This window comes from Sciurus vulgaris (genome assembly GCF_902686455.1).
Source record: "Sciurus vulgaris genome assembly, chromosome: 15".
NCBI classification, from domain to species: Eukaryota; Metazoa; Chordata; class Mammalia; order Rodentia; family Sciuridae; genus Sciurus; species Sciurus vulgaris.
In genome coordinates this window covers 17,328,002-17,345,615 of record NC_136476.1, presented here as the reverse complement: position 1 = coordinate 17,345,615, position 17,614 = coordinate 17,328,002, and positions in this window count along the sequence as shown.

Sequence of the window (17,614 nt, the reverse complement as noted above, 5' to 3'; positions counted from 1 at the left end):
GTCATGGAAGATGATATCCTTATCTGCAGGAGATAGATGTTAAAGTCTACAGAAGTGAAACGCTTTGATTACTGTGGCTTACTGTCATGTAGTTTCAGAAGAAACTATTACACACAGAAAGAGTGAGGAAGCAAACAGACCAAAATGTCAACAAACTGTTGGATATAGATGAAGGGTATACAGGTGTTTGTTTTCTTATTCTTTCAATGCTTCTGTATGTTTGAAAATTTCATAATTAAGCAGTAGAAGGGAAGAAAGAAGGAATGGGGAGATTTGAGGTGTGATTTGACTTCCAGCTACAAGATGTGAGGTTTCAAAGATTTGCTGGTTTTGATTTCCATTTCTCTTATTACTAGAGATGTTGAACATTTTTTTCATATGTCTGTTGATTGTTTGTAGATCTTCTTCTGTGAAGTGTCTACTCAGCCATAAAGAATAATAAAATTATGGCATTTGCAGGCAAATGGATGAAATTGGAGAATATCATGCTAAGTGAGATAAGCCAATTTCAAAAATCCAAAGGACAAATGATCTCCCTGATCAGTGGATGATGACACACAAGGGGGTGGGTGGGTGGGAAGGAGGTAAGAATGGAGGAAAGAGGAACTGTGTAGAGGGAAAAGAGGGATGGGCGGGGTGGGGGGAGGGAAAAAATAACCGAATGAATCAAATACTATTATCCTATGTAAAAGTATGACTACACAAATGGTATGCCTTTACTTCATGTACAAACAGAGAAACAGTATGTATCCCATTTGTGTACAAGAAAAATAAATTTAAAAAATAAATAAAATAGAAAAAAGAGTAAAAAAAAAAAAAAAGATTTGCTGGAAAAACAAAGAGATGAGACAACAGTGGTACCCTGTGCTTGTGGAACAGCGTTCCTGGTTCAATAGATAGACGAATCCCGTTCACTTAGAATCTCGGGTGTGACAGAGGGTTATGCGTCAGCCCCATGGGGTCCTGAGGAGAAGGGCTACTTGCTTAAATGTGGGTGGCTTTCTCATTGGTGGTCAGTCCTTGGGGAAGTGGAGGTGGGGACACAGGTCTCCAGACAAACTGAGATGACTGACAAGACTCTTCATCTTCATTTGCAGGCAGAGCTCACCGTTGGAATCTTCCATTTGCAGGGCACGGGGAGGGTGCATTGTCCCTGCTGGATTCAGATCTGTCTCCACTTCAGCGCATGAGTTCAGCAGCTGTGGAGGAGGAGCTGCTTCAGACACCATGGTTCTTACAGCTGCCAGCCTCATTTCTTCTACAGACAGATGTTTCAAAACGACTGTGTGCCTCCCGTTTTGACAGCCCTGCATGGTGTCTCAGGGTTTTAGAGCTGGAAGGACAATTGGTTCTTAACCCCTTCTTTGCAGATTCTTCCCTTGGTGACTGTGGACGAGTTTCAGCATGAACCCCTTTAAACGCTCTTCCAGACATCAGTCATTCCCGACCCCCCAACCCCAGTCCAGGAAGGGATCTTAGCAGATCCTGGGAAGTGGTTATAACTCCAGAAATTTAGGAGCCACCGATCTAGTCCAACCTTTAAGCTCCACTTAAGAAAGAAACAAAGAGAGCGTATTAGGAAAAATAGTAGTTTTTGGAATGTCTGCATAGCATTGTGGAACTGACCTTGTTTTCTACCACTGCAGACTGAGCTAATGGCCCAGTAAAATTGGTTGAATGAAATAGAGCCACTAGGGAGCTTTTGTTGTCAGCATAGAAACCCCAAATAGCAGAGATGTGTCTGGATGAAATCCCTAAGAAGGGACTCAAATTCAGGAGCAGTCCCTCTGTCTCCAGAAGCTGGTTACCTGGGGGAGATCAGCTTGGATTACATCTGAGCTCTGAGAAAAAACAAAATCATTGCAAAATATCCATGTCCACATATTCTATTCCCTTACCCACTCTCTTCTTCCTTACCAAACCTTGCTACCCCCCGTTTTAAAAAAGACAAGGATGGAGGATCCTTTAAAAGAACCTACACAAAAGAGGTAGCTCAGTTTTCTTTCTGAAGCAGAGAAAATACTCTGATGAAGCTTTGTTGTGTTTACCAAATAGGACAGGTGGGCGTGATGGTGCACACCTGTCATCCCAGCGACTTGGGAGGCTGAGGCAGGAGGATTGCAAGTACCAGGCCAGCCTTAGCAATTTAGTGAGGCCCTAAGCAACTTTATGAGATCTTGTTCCAAAATAAAAAAAGAAAAAAGGGGATGGGGATGTGACTCAGTGGTAAAATGCCCCTGGGTTCAATCTCCAGTACCCTCCTCTTCCCTGCCACAAATAAAGATGAGACAGGACAGATCCTTTAAATTAGACTTGAGAATGATAAGGGTGAATGTGGGGGTGGGGGAGTGATTATAAGCAAGAACAATGCCATTTAAGTAAAGTTGGCCCAGAGGCTTCTCCAGCTCCCAGTGTTGAGCCCTCGTGGGTTGGGAGGTGTGCTGCCCTCTACCTGCAATCTCTCTCTCCCAGGTTTTCTTGCTGTCAGCAGGTTTTCTTGCTGTCAGTTCCTCAGGAGCATCTGGTGACTCAGGGGCCCTGCAGAGAGCACTGTACCCCAACATCTTCCCATGGTCAAGTTAGTTTTCATGACAAGTTTTAAATATCCCTTCGGGGACATCTGTTGGATTTTATATATACAGATATCTGTCCCTCCTAGATTGGGAAAGCACTAGGGGAATATTCAGACATAGCACACTGGGGGAAAAATAGTGTGGTGGCAAAGCACATATGGCCATGATTCCTAGAATGATTTTCAGGCCAGATCCATTTTTGGGTAAAAGGTCCTAGAAATTTTTTTTTTTTTTTTGGTGGCACTGGGAATTGAACCCAGGGAGCTATATCCCCAACGCTTTTTATTTTTTATTTTGAGACAGGGTCTCACTAAGGTGCTAAGGCTGGCCTCGAACTTAACCATCCTCTGGCCTCAGCCTCCTGAGTCTTTGGGATTACAGGCATGTACCACAGCACCAGGCTACCATTGCACTCTCATCAGACTATTTCTGGGATTCACATTTGAGACTCACAACCTTGGAGTCATCTTCAACTTTTCCTATTTCATTGGTTTGTGTCTCCTAAATCCTTATTGTGTTTATCTACCTCATTCTTGTATATTTAGCCTATTCTATGGGCCTTTTACCTCACTTGCAAGCCTGGTCTGTTTCCCACATTTCCTATTTTGGTTTCAACATCATTTCCCCTTTCAGGTCATCTTTAGTTCTCACCTTGATCAAATTTTCTGGACTCATCTCTTTCCACTTGACACATGTTGGCACGTCCTTCACCCATTTTCCAGTGCTGTGTTGTGTCTTCACGCCATTGCGACTTCTCTTGTTCATGTTATGCTTCTTTTCCTCGAATCCTTCCCCCTCTGCCTCTTTTTTTACATCTTGAAATTCCACTCATTCTTCAAGACTGAGATGTTCAAATATGCCTTCTGAGAAGCCCTCCCGAACTTCCCTTTGACCTTGTTCCCTAGTTATGGAAAATTCGAATGTACATTAAAGCACATCCTGTACTCTGGATAACTTTGCCTACATAATTTATTTATGGTGCTTTGAAAAGTCTGATTTGTATAGTGACATTTGTGCTTCTGCTAGGTGGGGAATTTGCTGAGGGCGGTACTGACCGTGCATTTCTTTCTACATGCAGGCACTGAGCTAGGTAGCAGGAATGTTGAGGCTCTCGGGGTCTGGCTGGGTGAACTTCCCAGTATCGTGCATTTGGTGATTGCTATGATGGAGGATACATGTGAGCCTTGAAGCATAGTCATTGTGGTGGGAGAATACATCACAGAGGCAGAGTTGGCTGTGTTGTGACTTGGAGACATTTTAATATAATTCTAAGCACTTGTCTTTTTTCACATCCTGAAACCAGGATATGTTTTTGATCAATGCATATATTTAATGTGGCAGTATTTCTCCTTCTACCCTGAGTTAGTGAGACCCTATCTCAAAATAAAAAATAAAAAGCGCTGTGGTTGTAGCTTAGTGGTAAAGCACTCCTGGGTTCAATCTGAGGTACCACCACCAACAACAAAATTGCTGAGGTTGGCCTCGAACTTGTGATCATCTTGCCTTAGCCTCCTGAGTCACTAGGATTACAGGCATGAGCCACTATGCCTGGCCAAGAGTCTGGAACCTTTCTGTTTCCTCCATTGTTCCCATCTCCTGTCTCTCTTTCTCTCTCCCTTGGCAAACTGACTTTCTCCGCAACTCAGCCAACACATAGGAGCATGATTCCTGAGATCTTAAGTTATGCTTTTGTTACTCAGAGATTACTTCTCTCTTCTCTAGTCCAAATTCCCAAGGGAAGGACTCTGGCACTCTTGGGTCAATGTCACCTTTGTACAGGGATATAGCCAAAGTTATATCTGTAACCAAAGGGCAGTGCCCTTCCACGTTGTATAAATGCTAGTGAGGGGGCATTTCAAGGGAAGTTCAGCTGAGCATACACTAAAAAGTAGTCCTCTATGAAGGATGATGACCTACCAGGAAATTGAATAAGAGGGTGACATTTCAGAGACAACATGCTAGTACTTAGTATTTTTCAGATAGTAGATATCCAAGATGTATTTCTTGAGCCGAGTGGTGAAGTTTCTTTAAAAAAATCACATATATAAGCTGGGCAGGGTGGCACATGCCTCTACTCCCAGCAGTGCAGGAGGCTGAGGCAGAAGGATCGCAAGGTCAAAGTTGCCTCAGCAAAAGCGGGGCACTAAGCGACTCAGTGAGACCCTGTCTCTAAATAAAATACAAAATAGGCTGGGGAATGTGGCTCAGTGGTCAAATGCCCCTGAATTCAATCCCCAGTAATGGTCCCCCCAAATCTCACACACACAAACATATATAGATAGGTATGTATATGTGTGTTTATGTGTGTGTGTATTTATTGTGTGTGTGTGTGTGTGTGTGTGTGTGTGTGTGTGTGTGTTGCTAGGGATTAAACCCCAGTCTTGTGTTTGCAAGTGTTTTACCAATGAAATATACCCTGCTGCCCATCCCCTCCTGCTATTTTAAAATTTTGAGATAGGGTTTCACTAAGTTGCCCAGGCTGGCCTAGAACCTGCGCTCCTCCTGCCTCAGCCTCCCACGGAATCAGGATTGGAGACATGCACTACTTCATCCAGCTTCTATGCCATATTTTTATATGCCATGTTCTCTTTGCCTAGAATTCAGTCACTGCCTTCTTAGCACAGAATCAAGTTTAAAATCTGACTTGGCACTGATGTACAAAATGATGAACCCCATTTCTCTGTCTGGGATATGATAAACAACAACATCAACAACAACAACAACAACAACCACTCACAAATGTGTTGAGAAGAATAAGTGAATACAGGGGATTGTTACACTTGCGAACACATCTCCAGGTGAGTCCTCTGCCCTGGTCAGGCTGTGCTCCTCAAACGTTTGTCTCAACCATTCTCATGGCTTGTTTTAGTTAGTTGTGACCAAAAGACCTGACAATAACAATTAGAGGAGGAAAAAATTATTTTGGGGCTCACAGTTTCAGAGGTCTCTGAGGTCCTTTGCTTTGGGCCTAAGGTGAGGCCAAACATCATGACAGAAGGGTGTAGTGGAGGAAAGTAGCTCAGAACATGGAACCAGAAAGGGGAGATGGTGCAGGGGGAGAGAGAGAGAGGCGTTATACTCACCAAGGACAAAATACATACCCCAAAGGCACAACCCCCAGGGACCCACCTCCTACAGCCACACCCTACCTGCATATATGGTCACCACCCAGTTAATTCCTATCAGGGGATTAATGCACTGCTTAGGTTAAGACTCCCATAACTAAATCATTTCACCGCTAAACTTTCTTGCATTGTCTCACGCATGAGCTTTTGGGGATACCTCACATCTAAACTGTAACATGGAAAAATGAAAAGTTGTGCTCCATTTGTGTACAGCGAATTAAAATGTATTCTGCTGTCATGTATAACTAAATAGAACAAACAATAAAAAAAAAAATCTGGAACACAGCTGAAGCTTTGTTTCCCTGGGAGTCTAGCCTTGGCCATAGCTGACTCTAGTCTTCCTTAGTCCCGCCTGTTCTGTTCTTTTGGCCCTGACGGGCTACACATGTTATCCTTTCCTCTTAACTCTATCACAATTTCTGGTCTGTTCAACAAGAAGGCTCAGAGTAGATTATTTAGTCCAATTTCGTACCCGAATGCGGGAAAGCATCCGCATACTGCCTTCCTAGTGACCATTTTGCTTCTCCTTGAACAGTTTCAATGTTGATGAGCTAAACTTAGGCTGCTCATTCCCATTTTTTCAACAGCTCTAATTAAATAACGAAAACATGCAATTATCTTTTTAGTCACGACTGTCTTGCCTTTTTAATAAAATTTTCAGTTCTTCCAGAGGAACAAAGCAGTGTTCGAAAGGCACTGATTATATTTATGCCTAAAATTATAATTTCATGACATTAGTAGTTAAACCATTTCTACCATTTTTCTTTTCTTTCATTTTAACTTTACTATTCCTCAGAGGAGACAACTTGCCATTACAAGGCTTAAGTTTATTGAGATGATGCTTACAAGAGGTTCCTTTCACTTTCTTTTTTATTGTAGTTAATAATATATCAATGGTGCAAAATAATGGGATTCACCAGGATATTTCTATACATACATATAGTGTGCATTAATCATGTCCATTTACTCTTCTCAATATTGTCCTTTCACTTTCTCTTCCCCCCAACTCCTTCCCAGTCCTTAATAGTCCCTTTTATGCTAAGTTTTCACATATGAGGGAAAACATGAGAAACTTGTTTCTTATGTGACTTATTTCACTTAACAAGACGTCCTCCAGTTCTATTTTCCTATAAACAACATGATTTTATTCTATTTATTTATTTTATTCTTATCGATGAGTAATATTCCATTGTATACATGTACTGTTTTCTTCATGCATTCATCCATTGATTGGCACTAGCCTGACTCCGTATCTTGGCTCTTGTGAATAGGGCTCCAATAAACTTGGACAAGCAGTTCTATTTGTATGCTGACTTTGTTTCCTTTGGGTATATACCTGGGAGTGGTGTAGCTGGATCATGTGGTAGTTCTACTTTTAGAGTTTTGAGGAACCTCCATACTATTTTCTATAGTGACTACTAAGTAGTAATTTACATTCCTACCGAGTGTGTGTTCTTTTTTTCTCTTCATGCTTGCCAGAATTATTATTTATTTAATTATATAAATAGACATTCTAACTGGGGTGAGATGAAATCTCACTGTAGTTTTGGTTTTTTTTTGGGGGGGGGGTCTGGCTTGATGGCACACGTCTATAATCCCAGAGGCTCCAGAGGCTGAAACAGGAGGATGGCAAGTTCAAGGCCAGCTTAGGCAATTTAGCAAGACCCTGTCTCAAAACAAAATTTTAAAAAGCTAGAGATATAGCTCAGATGTAGCTCATATCCAAAGATATTAAGTATTTTTTCATATATTAAATATATTTTCATGTATTTATTGGCTGTTTGTATTTCTACTTTTTGAGAATTCACTATTTAGATCATTTGCCCATTGTTGGATGGATTGCTTATTTTTTGGCAAGCTTTCAGAGTTCTTCCTATGTTCTGGGTGTTAGACCTCTGTCAGCTGAATGACTGGCAAAGATTTTCTTCCATTCTGCAGGTTGTCTCTTCACTTGGTTGTTTTCTTTGCTGTATGGAAGGTTTTTAATTTGATCTAATCCCTTTTGTCAATTCTTCCCTTTTTTCCCTTGAGCCATTAGAGTCCTATACAGGAAAACATTGCCTGTGCCAATATTTTGAAATGTTTCCCGTTTTGCTCTAATTGTTTTAGAGTTGTATGTGTTACATTAAGGTCTTCGATTGGTTTCGAGTTGATTTTTTTTTTTTTTGGTGACAGGGGTCTAGTTTTAATCTTCTACATGTGGATATCTAATTTTCTTGGCACAATTTGTTGAAGAGTTTGTGCTTTTTCCAGTGTTTATTTTTGGCCTCATTGTTGAGAATCAGTTGACTGAAGATGTGTGGATTTATTTGAGTCCTGTATTCTGTTCCATTGATCCATGTGTTGGTTTTAATGCCAATATCATGCTGTTTTGGTTACTGTGACTCCGTAGTATGCACTGATATCAAGTTTTGTGATACACCCAGCATTGCTGTTTTTGCTCAGGATTGCTTAGGCTATCCTGGGTTTTTATTCTTTCATATGAATTTTAGGATTTTTTTTTTCCTGTTCCTGTGAAGAATGTCATTGGTATTTTGTTGAGGATAACACTGAATCTCTAGGTCACTTTGGGTAGTATGACCATTTTAACAATATTAATTCTAGTCCCTGATCATGGCGAGGATCTTTCTACCTTTCAGTGTCTTCTTAAATTTCTTTTTTCAGTGATTTGTAATTTTTATTGTGGAGGTCTTTCACAGACTTAGGTTTTATTTCTAGTTTTTAATTGTTTTTGTGGCTATTGTAAATGGTATTTACTTTCCTGATTTCTTTCTTATTTTATGTTTGGTGTAGTAAAACTGTTGATTTTTGTATGTCAGTTTTGTATTCTGCTAACTTTACTGAATTTGTCAATTTTAATAGTCTTTTGGTGGAATCTTTTTTTTTTTCTATGTAAAGAATCATGTCATTGCAAACAGGAATTATCTTACTTCTTCCTTTTCTCTTTGTATGCTTTTTATTTAATTCTCTTGCCTAATTGCTCTAGCTAAAACTTATAGTACTGTATTGAATAAGGGTGGTGAAAGTGGATACCCTTGTCTTGTTCCTGATTTTAGAGGAAATGTTTTCTGTTTTTCTCTATCCAATATCATATTGACTATGAGTTTGTCATATATAGCCTTTATTATTTTGAAGTATGATCTTTATCTAATTTATTCAGAGCTTTTATCATGAAGGATGTCAAATTTTATCAAAAGCTTTTTCTGCATCTATTGAGATGTTCGTATGATTTTTATCCTTGATTCTATTTATGTGCCCTATTTACATTTATTGATTTGCATATGTTGATATATCCTTACATCCGTGGAATGAAACCAACTTAATTGTAATATATGATCTTTTTAATGTGCTGTTGAATTTGATGTGCAAGTATTCTGTTGGGGATTTTTACATCTATATTAGGGAAATTGGTCTTTTTTTTTTTCTTTTTAGTTGTGTCATTTTTTGTGTGTGTGGTACTGGGGATTGAATCCAGGAGTGCTACATCCCCAACCCTTTTTTATTTTATTTTATCTTATTTTATTTTATTTTTTTGGTACTGGGGAATGAACCTAGAGGGGTTTCACCACTGATCCACACCTCAGTCCTTTTTATTTTTTTATTTTGAGTTGCTTGGAACCTTGCTAAGTTGCTGAGGCTGGCCTTGAACTTGCGATCCTCCTGCTTTGGTCTGCCAAATTGCTGGGATTATAGGCATGCATTATGTTAGTTGTGTCCTTGTTAGGTTTTAGTAGCATAATTGCTGACTTTGTAGAATTAATTTGGAAGGAGTCCCTTCCTTTTCTATTTTTTGGAGCAGTTTGAGGAGTTTGGTTTTAGTTCTTTAAAAGTTTGGTAAAACTCAGCAGTGAATGTTTCCATTCCTGGGCTACAATTTTGTTGGGAGATTTCATTAATGATTCAATATCAAGACTTATTATTGATCTATTTAGGTTTTAAAAATCCTCTCGACTTACTTTTGGTCTAGAAAACTGTTTCTTCAAGATTTTCCAATTGATTGGCATGAAGTTTTCTGAAATATTCCCTAATGACACTTTGAATTTCAGTGGTGTCAGTTGTAATATCTCCTTTTTCAGCTCTCAATTTATTTATTTGGGTCTTCTCTCTTTTTCTTTGGGTCAGTTTAGCTAAAGTTCTGTCAGTTTTTTTTCTGTTCAAAGAACCAACTCCCTGTTTCGTCGATCCTTTGTGTTGTTCTTTTAGTTTCTGTTTTAATTCTCTCTTCTCTGATGTTTATTTTTTTTTTCTTCTGCTGATTTTTGGTTTGATTTGTTTTTGATTTTTTGAGACTTTGAGATACATCATTAGGTTATTTATTTCAGATCTTCTTTGGTCACATAGTCACTGATTGCTATACACTTTCTTTTCAATGCTGCTCCTGCTTTTGCTGTATCACACAGGTTTAGGTATGTAGTGTTCCTTCCTCCCCTCCCCTCCCCTCCCCTTCCCTTCCGCTTGTGTTTCCATTTTCATTTGATTCAAGGAATTTTAAAATTTCCCCTCTGACTTCTTCAATGACACACCATTTGTTCAAAAGTGAGTTGTTTAATCTCTTTGTCTTTGTGTAATTCATACAGTTTCACTGGCTGATGATTTCTAGTTTCATTCCATTGTGATAAGGGAAGATGTAAGGTACTCTTTCTTTCTGATTTTGGAATTTGTTAAGATTTGTTTTGTGGCCAAATATGTGGTCTACTTTAGAAAATGTCCCATGTGCTGATGAAAAGAATGTATATTCTGTAGCTGTTGGATGGAATAGACTGTCACTGTGTGCTAAGTCTAATTGATCTGTAGTATAATCTAACTCTGATATTTCTTCGTTGATTCTTTATGGGTCTAGATGATGTGATGGTGAAAGTGAGATATTGAAGTCACCAGTTGTTAATGTTTTGGAGCCTATCTCTCCCTTTATGTCTAGGAGCATTTTATAAAATTGGGTGCTCCAATATTTGGCACATACAAATTTATAATCATCATATATATATATGCATATATTTTTTTGTGTGTATATGTACATATACACATCTATTTATTAATTTTTAAATTTTTTTACAGTATTTGGGATTGAAACCAGAGCTACTTTACATTGTCTATGTCCCTATCAATTTTTATTTTTATTTTTGATACTGGGGACTGAACCCAGGAATGTTTTACCACTGAGTTATATAACACAGCTCTTTTTATTTCGAGACAGTGTCTCAGTGGATTGCTTAGGGCCTCACTAAATTGCTAAGGCTGCCCTTGAACAAGGCTACCCTGGAACTTGCAATCCTCCTGCCTCAGCCTCCTGAGTTGTTGGGATTAAAGGCATGCACCACCACACCTGAGCCTTTTTATTATGCAACATGGTCTTGTTAATTGCTGGGGCTGGCCTTAAACTTGTGATTCTCCTGCCTCAGTCTCTCAAGTTGTTGGTATTATGGGTAGGTACCCTTGTGCCTGGCTCATTATATATTTTTTATGAATTTTCCCCTTGATCAATATATGTCGACCTTATTTGTCTGTTCTGATTTTGTATTAAAGTCTATTTTCAGAAACAAGTGTAGCTATTACAGCCTCTTTTTAGATTCCATTTGCCTGAACTATCATTTTCCACATTTTCAGTTTCAGCTTGCTTATGTCTTTGCAGGTGAGGTGAGTTTCTGGTAGCAGCATATTGATGGGTCTGGTTTTTTAATCCATTCATTTAGTCTGTGCCTTTTAATTAGAGAATTAAGACCATTTACCTTCAAAGTTATTGACTGATATATATGTGTTCCTATAACTTTGATTGATTTTCTTCTGGTTGTTTAGAAGATTCTTTGTTCATTTCTTCCTCTCTCATTCATTTTTGTAGTTTGATGGTTTACTATACAATATTGTTTGATTCTTTTTTCTCATTTATGTATCTACTCTATTACTGTGATTCATTCTTTCATGCTCTCATGGTGGTGTTTACCTTTCTTCCTTTATGAATATAAGATTCCCTTAAATGTCTTTTGTGGGCTGGGGATGTAGTTGGTGGTAGAGTTCTTGCCTAGTATGTGCAAGGACTTCAGTTCATTTCCCAGTACTGGAAGAACAAACAAACAAACAGACAGACAGACAAAACAACCCAAAAGAAAATAAATGGCCCCCCCCTTGATGTAACATATCTTTTGTAAAGCTGGTCTAGTTGTTTTGAGTTCTTTCAGTTTATGCTTATCTTAGATGTTCTTTATTTCTTTCCTCAAATCTATAAAGGATAACCTTGTTGGATATAGTAATCTTGGTTAGTGATTATTTTCTTTCAGGACTTGAGATACATTATTCCCTGCCCTCCTGGCCTTTAGGGTTTATGATGAGAAATCTACTGTTAGTCAATTGGGGTTGCTTTTAAATGTGCATTGGTGCTGGGTGCAGTGGCATACTCCTGAAATTCCAATGACTTGGGAGGCTGAGGCAGGAGGATCACAAGTTTGAGGCCAGCTTCAGCAACTAATTGAGACCCTGTCTCAGAAAATGAAAAGGACTGGGGATGAGGCTCAGTTTTAGAGCATCTCTGGACCCAATCCCCAGTACTACAAAAAATACACACGTACATCGACTTGGCATTTATCTCTTACTGATTTTAATATTCATTCTTTGTCCTGTACTTTTCACAATTTAAACTACAATATGTTCCTTTCTGTTCATGTCCATTTGGGGTTCTAAATGCCCTCTGTGTCTGGATTTCAGTGTCTTTTTAAAGGTTGGGAAAATTTTTTACTATTATTTTAATGATTTTTTGTTTTAATGCTTTCAACATGTAGCTCTTCTCCCCTGGGTATACTGACAAGCTGGATGTTTGATATTTTAACAGTTTCTCAAAGATCTTATATGTTCTTTTCATTCTTTTTTATTTTTTCATTCTGTCTGAATAATATTTTGAAAGAATTGTCTTCAAGTTATGATATTCTTTCTTTTATTTGATTCTGTTTGTTGTAGAGGCTTTCAACTGAGTTTTTCAAATCTGACTTATTAAGTTTTAATTTCCTATATATATATATATTTTTTTTTTAAATTCCTATCTCTTTACTGAAATTCTCATTCATGTCCTGCACTGCATTGCTTTCTGTAATTAATTTAATTGTTTATTGTATTCTTTTGGATTTCATTGAGCTTTCTTTTTTCTTTCATTCATTTTTCTTCTTTTTGAAGTTCTTGGAATTGAATCTGGGGCCTTGCATATGCTAGGAAGCACTCTATGATTGAGCTATATACCCAACCCTTTTAATTTCATTTTGAGACAAGCCCTGGTTAAGTTGTCCATTTTGGCCTTGAACTTGTGATCCTCTTGCCTCAGCCTCCTGAGTAGCTGAGATTTTTAAGCATGTGCCCCCAAACCCAGCTTCACTGAGCCTTCTTAAAAACCATTATTTTGAATTCTTTATCTGGCATATCATCCACTTTCCTATCTTTGGAATCGATTACTAGGGAGTTATGAACATTAGGATATGCCATTCTACCTTGTTTTTTCCTTTTTACATGATCTTGTTTTTTGATTCTAGGTTGGGATTTGTGCATCTTTTAGGCTGAAAATCTCTTCCACTTTTTTTTTTTTTTTTTTTTTTTTGGTGCTGGGGATTGAACCCAGGACCTTGTGCTTGTGAGTCAAGCACTCTAACAACTGAGCTATCTCCTCTCTTCCACTTTTAAGGGATGGCCTTCTTAGCAAGTGGCTTTCTCTTTATGATGTATCTTGGGATTTGATCTGTTGTGCAATGTTGAGATTATTTTCATTTGGAATCCATAGTGTAATCTCTCTGTGGCTCCTTTGCTTGTGATTATGGGTTTTGGAATCTGAGGGACCCACTGTCTCTGTAGGCCTTGCAACAGTGGGGGCCCTTTGGTCATTCAGGCAGGTGTGGTGTAGACAACAGAGTATGTAGGGTATACCCTCTGTGGTTTCTCCTACAATGGGAGTACAGCCCCCTCTCAGGTGATGGGGTTTCCACAGGTACTTTTGATATTGACTCTGTTACTTGAAAGCAATTCTGATACTGGTTGTTCCAGTTATAAAGGACCAGGAGCTCTTATCCCTCTGTTAAGATGTTGGTGCAATTCCTGGTGATTCATGGAGAGGCAGGGTCCAGTATCATGATTTCTTCTCTGAGACACTCACATCCAGTCTGGTCAGCAATGTGTGATCTGACAGAGATGGTGTGACTGATTCAGAGGACCCCTCTAAGTATGGTGTCCCCACAGTTGTGCTGTTCCTTTCTGTTGAGGGGATGCCTGTCTAGGAGAAGGGATTCAGACCCCCTTGCTCTGTCTACCTGAGGAACTATCAGTGCTAGGAGCTTTCATTCCCCCTATTTAAATTTTTTTCTGTTAGTTGTAGATGACTACAATACCTTTGTTTTATTCACTTTTATGTGGTGCTGAGGATTGGACCCAGTAACTCACACATGCTAGGCAAGTGCTCTACCACTGAGCTACAACCCTAGTCCCTCCCCTTATTCGTTTTAAAAATGATTTTTATTAGTGCATTAAAGTGATACATAATATTGGGGTTCATTCTGACATAATCATACGTGCATGGGATATAATTTGCTCCACTTCAGTCTCAAGTATTTCCTCTTTTCCTCTCCTTCTCCCTCCCCCTGTTCCCCTTCCTCTACTCTACAGGTCTTTAATTTGAAGTACCTGTTAAAGTTCAAGCAGGACTGGGTTGTGGCTGAATCTGGGTACAATTCCTCTCAGCTGGACTGGTAGCGTATTTCAGGGCAGAGCACCTTTGAGGTGCTAGCATGATATGCACACACACAAAAACATAGGGGAAAAAAGGAAGCAACAACAGAAAAGGGGGAAATAATATGAAACAAAAGATAAAAGTAAAGTTAACAACAGCAACAAAAAAGCAAAAGAAAGCATTAAATAATATATATATATTTTTTGTACCAGGGATTTAACCTGGAGGTACTTAACCTTTGAGCTACACACCCAGAACTTTTTACTTCTTATTTTGAGACAGGGTCTTGCTAAGTTGCTAAGGCTGGCTTTGTACTTGAGATCCTCCTGCCTCAGCCTCGCAAGCTTCTGAGATTATAGGTGTGCACCACTGTGCCTGGCAACATTTTTTTAAAGGGGGAGGGACGGAAAGAGAAGAAAAATATTTTCTTCTTCACCAAGATGCTCAGATGAGGAGTTGAAGGCAAATGATTGTGACATATGCCAATCAAATCTCTCCAGGTCTTCTTAGACTGTACAACCCATAATGGAAGAGTGGCTAGGGTATTTCATACCCCTCCCCCGCCACCATCCTTTCAGTTACAGAGCCAGCCAGGTGATGAGCAAGAGTACTTTGTGGCTGAAGCTTACTTCTATTTCTCTCTGCTTCACTGCATACTGGGACGAGCTAGCAAAGACTGTGGAGTACAACAGACAAAGATTCTGTCCAGAGCTTTTTATGCTACACCCTCTAGGGATGGGGCAAAGGCTAGCATTCTTGTGTGTTTCCAGAAACCTCTGAGAGTGAGCAGGAGCAATGGAACAGCAAAGATCTGTGCAGGATGGGGAAGTGTGTGATCTGCAAGATCTGCTGGATTCTGGTGCTCTCAGAGTTGGCTCCCACAGCTGGTCTGGCTGTTCACTCCCCTCTTCTCGGAGGTCAGATCCCCTGCGCCACTAATTTTAGAGGGAAGTGCCTTCTACTCTCTCTGTGTTGCAGTGGTTTTGTGTCAGAGTTGCTTCCCTAAACCAAGTGTCTCATGAGGTGGTTATCCACTGAGGCAGTGTAGTGTAGTGACCTTGAAGTTTCTGGAATGGGAAACTGTAGGAGATTCTGACATCCTGAGCAGTATAAGCTCAGACAATAGAACGGTTCTCAAGATGACTCCTAATCATAGCGCTCTAAGAATTCTCTGGGAAATGCAAGGAATTCCTTCTTCAAAGCCAGCTTCCTGTGTAGATCCCATGTCTCTTATCTGTTTAGACAGTATGTGTGTCTGCAGGGTGCCAGATTCTGGGTTAATGAAGCTCCTGGGGAGTCCCTTTCAACTATACCCCTCCCCGGCCATGTTGCTCTACAGTCGGTGCTGGGGCACTCTTGTTTCTCTTGCAGTTCTATTATCCAAAGTCTGTGGGTGTCACTAGGTGTCCATCACTCTGCTGTTGGATGACAGGTCTCCTGCTGCCATCTACCTCACCACACTGCAACACACTTGTTGTTCTATCTTGTGGAGAAGCAGGCAAGTGTGGGGTGTTTCCATTCCGCCATCTTGTCCCCCTGGACTAACAATGAGTTTCTGAACACAAATGCAAAGAAAATCCTCCCGATTGGTGTCTCTTGACAGTTCATCCAACTTTATTTAGGTCACTTTAGGTTGCTCTTATGCAGCATTGGAATTTTTGAAAAAAACCTGGGTTGTAAAACTTTCACTCCTTTTTGGGATTTTCTTCCATTTTTAAAAAATTGTTCATGTACATACACATCTATATTTATATATCTGGTTTATCTGGTTTGGCTTTTTATAAAAGTTGGGATTAAATCATAGATAGTATGTTTTTATTTTTATTTTTTTTGGAACTGACAATTGAACCCAGAGGTGCTTTACCCCTGAGTCACATCCCCAGTTCTTTCTTTCTTTTATTTATTTTTTTTTAATTTTGAGACAAGGCCTTGCTAAGTTGCTGAAGTTGGTCTGGAACTTGCAATCCTCCTGATTAGTCACCTGAGTTGCTGGGATTGCAGGTGTGTGCCACTGCCTGGCACAATGATTTAATATTTTCCATGGCTCTGTGGTATGGTGTAATTGACTTTTTTTCTATTGATTAACACATGTTGTTTCTGATTGATTCTTGAATTAGAGTTCCTTTACTTTAAAAGATATTAAAAAGATAAATGACCACTATATTTCTGTTCACAAATTCACTGAGTGTTACGGGTTGATTTTTGTCTCCACAAAATTCGTATGTTGAAATTCTAGCCTCGAGTACCTAAGAATGAGATCTTATTTGGAAATAGGGTCATTATAGATGTAATTAATTAAAATGAGGTCAGACTAGAGTAGATAGACTCCTAATCTATGAGATGCTCTTATAAAAAGGGGAAATCTGGAGACAGAATGTGCACAGGGAGAACATAAGTGGAAATGAAGGCAGAGATTAGGATGATACTTCTACAAGCCAAGTAATGTCGATATAGTCAGAAAACACCACAGTCTGAGCAAGAGGATGAGGCAAATTTTCTCTCATAGCCCTAAGAAGGAGGCAAATTTGCAACACCTTGATCTTAGGCTTCTAACCTCCCAAACCATGAGATGACAAATTTCTATTGTTTAAACTATCCATGTTATAATACTTTGTTCAGGCAGTCCTAGCAAATTAATACACCTAGTTTTAAAAAAAAGTGACTGTTAAGTATGTGAGACAAAGAATACCAGAGCAGTAAGGTTACAGTTTTGAGTGAAAATCTTTCTAGGATGACTGTGTAGTGTCATATTATCTATTCCAACAATACATTGAAAGATAATGGCTGTGATAAAGCCCAAGGCTTTGAGGAAACACCTTAAACTATAAGAAAGCAGCATGCTAAATGGGGGTAAAGGTCCAATTAACAACTACAGATCAGAAAGGGTAAAAAATAAGTAATAACTGAGAATTGTAGTGATAAGAATGTTGTAATTCAGGACTCACAGGCTCGCAAACCATAGTGCATTTTTTTAACTGAGTGAGATAATATGAACAAATAAGTGATGATAAATTAGCTCTAGAGAATTTACACTTTCCCCTACCTCCATCAAGGGGGAAGACCTTCAAGGGAGACCTGTGTTTGCTTAAATCTGAGATTTTGGCAGCAAATGATGGTTGACTTGATTTTCTAAGGCACATCATTGAATGTTGCATGTGATACGTGAGTATGCATATGCATGGATATAGGCAAACTGCTTTCAGAAAACCGGGTCAGCCATTCCA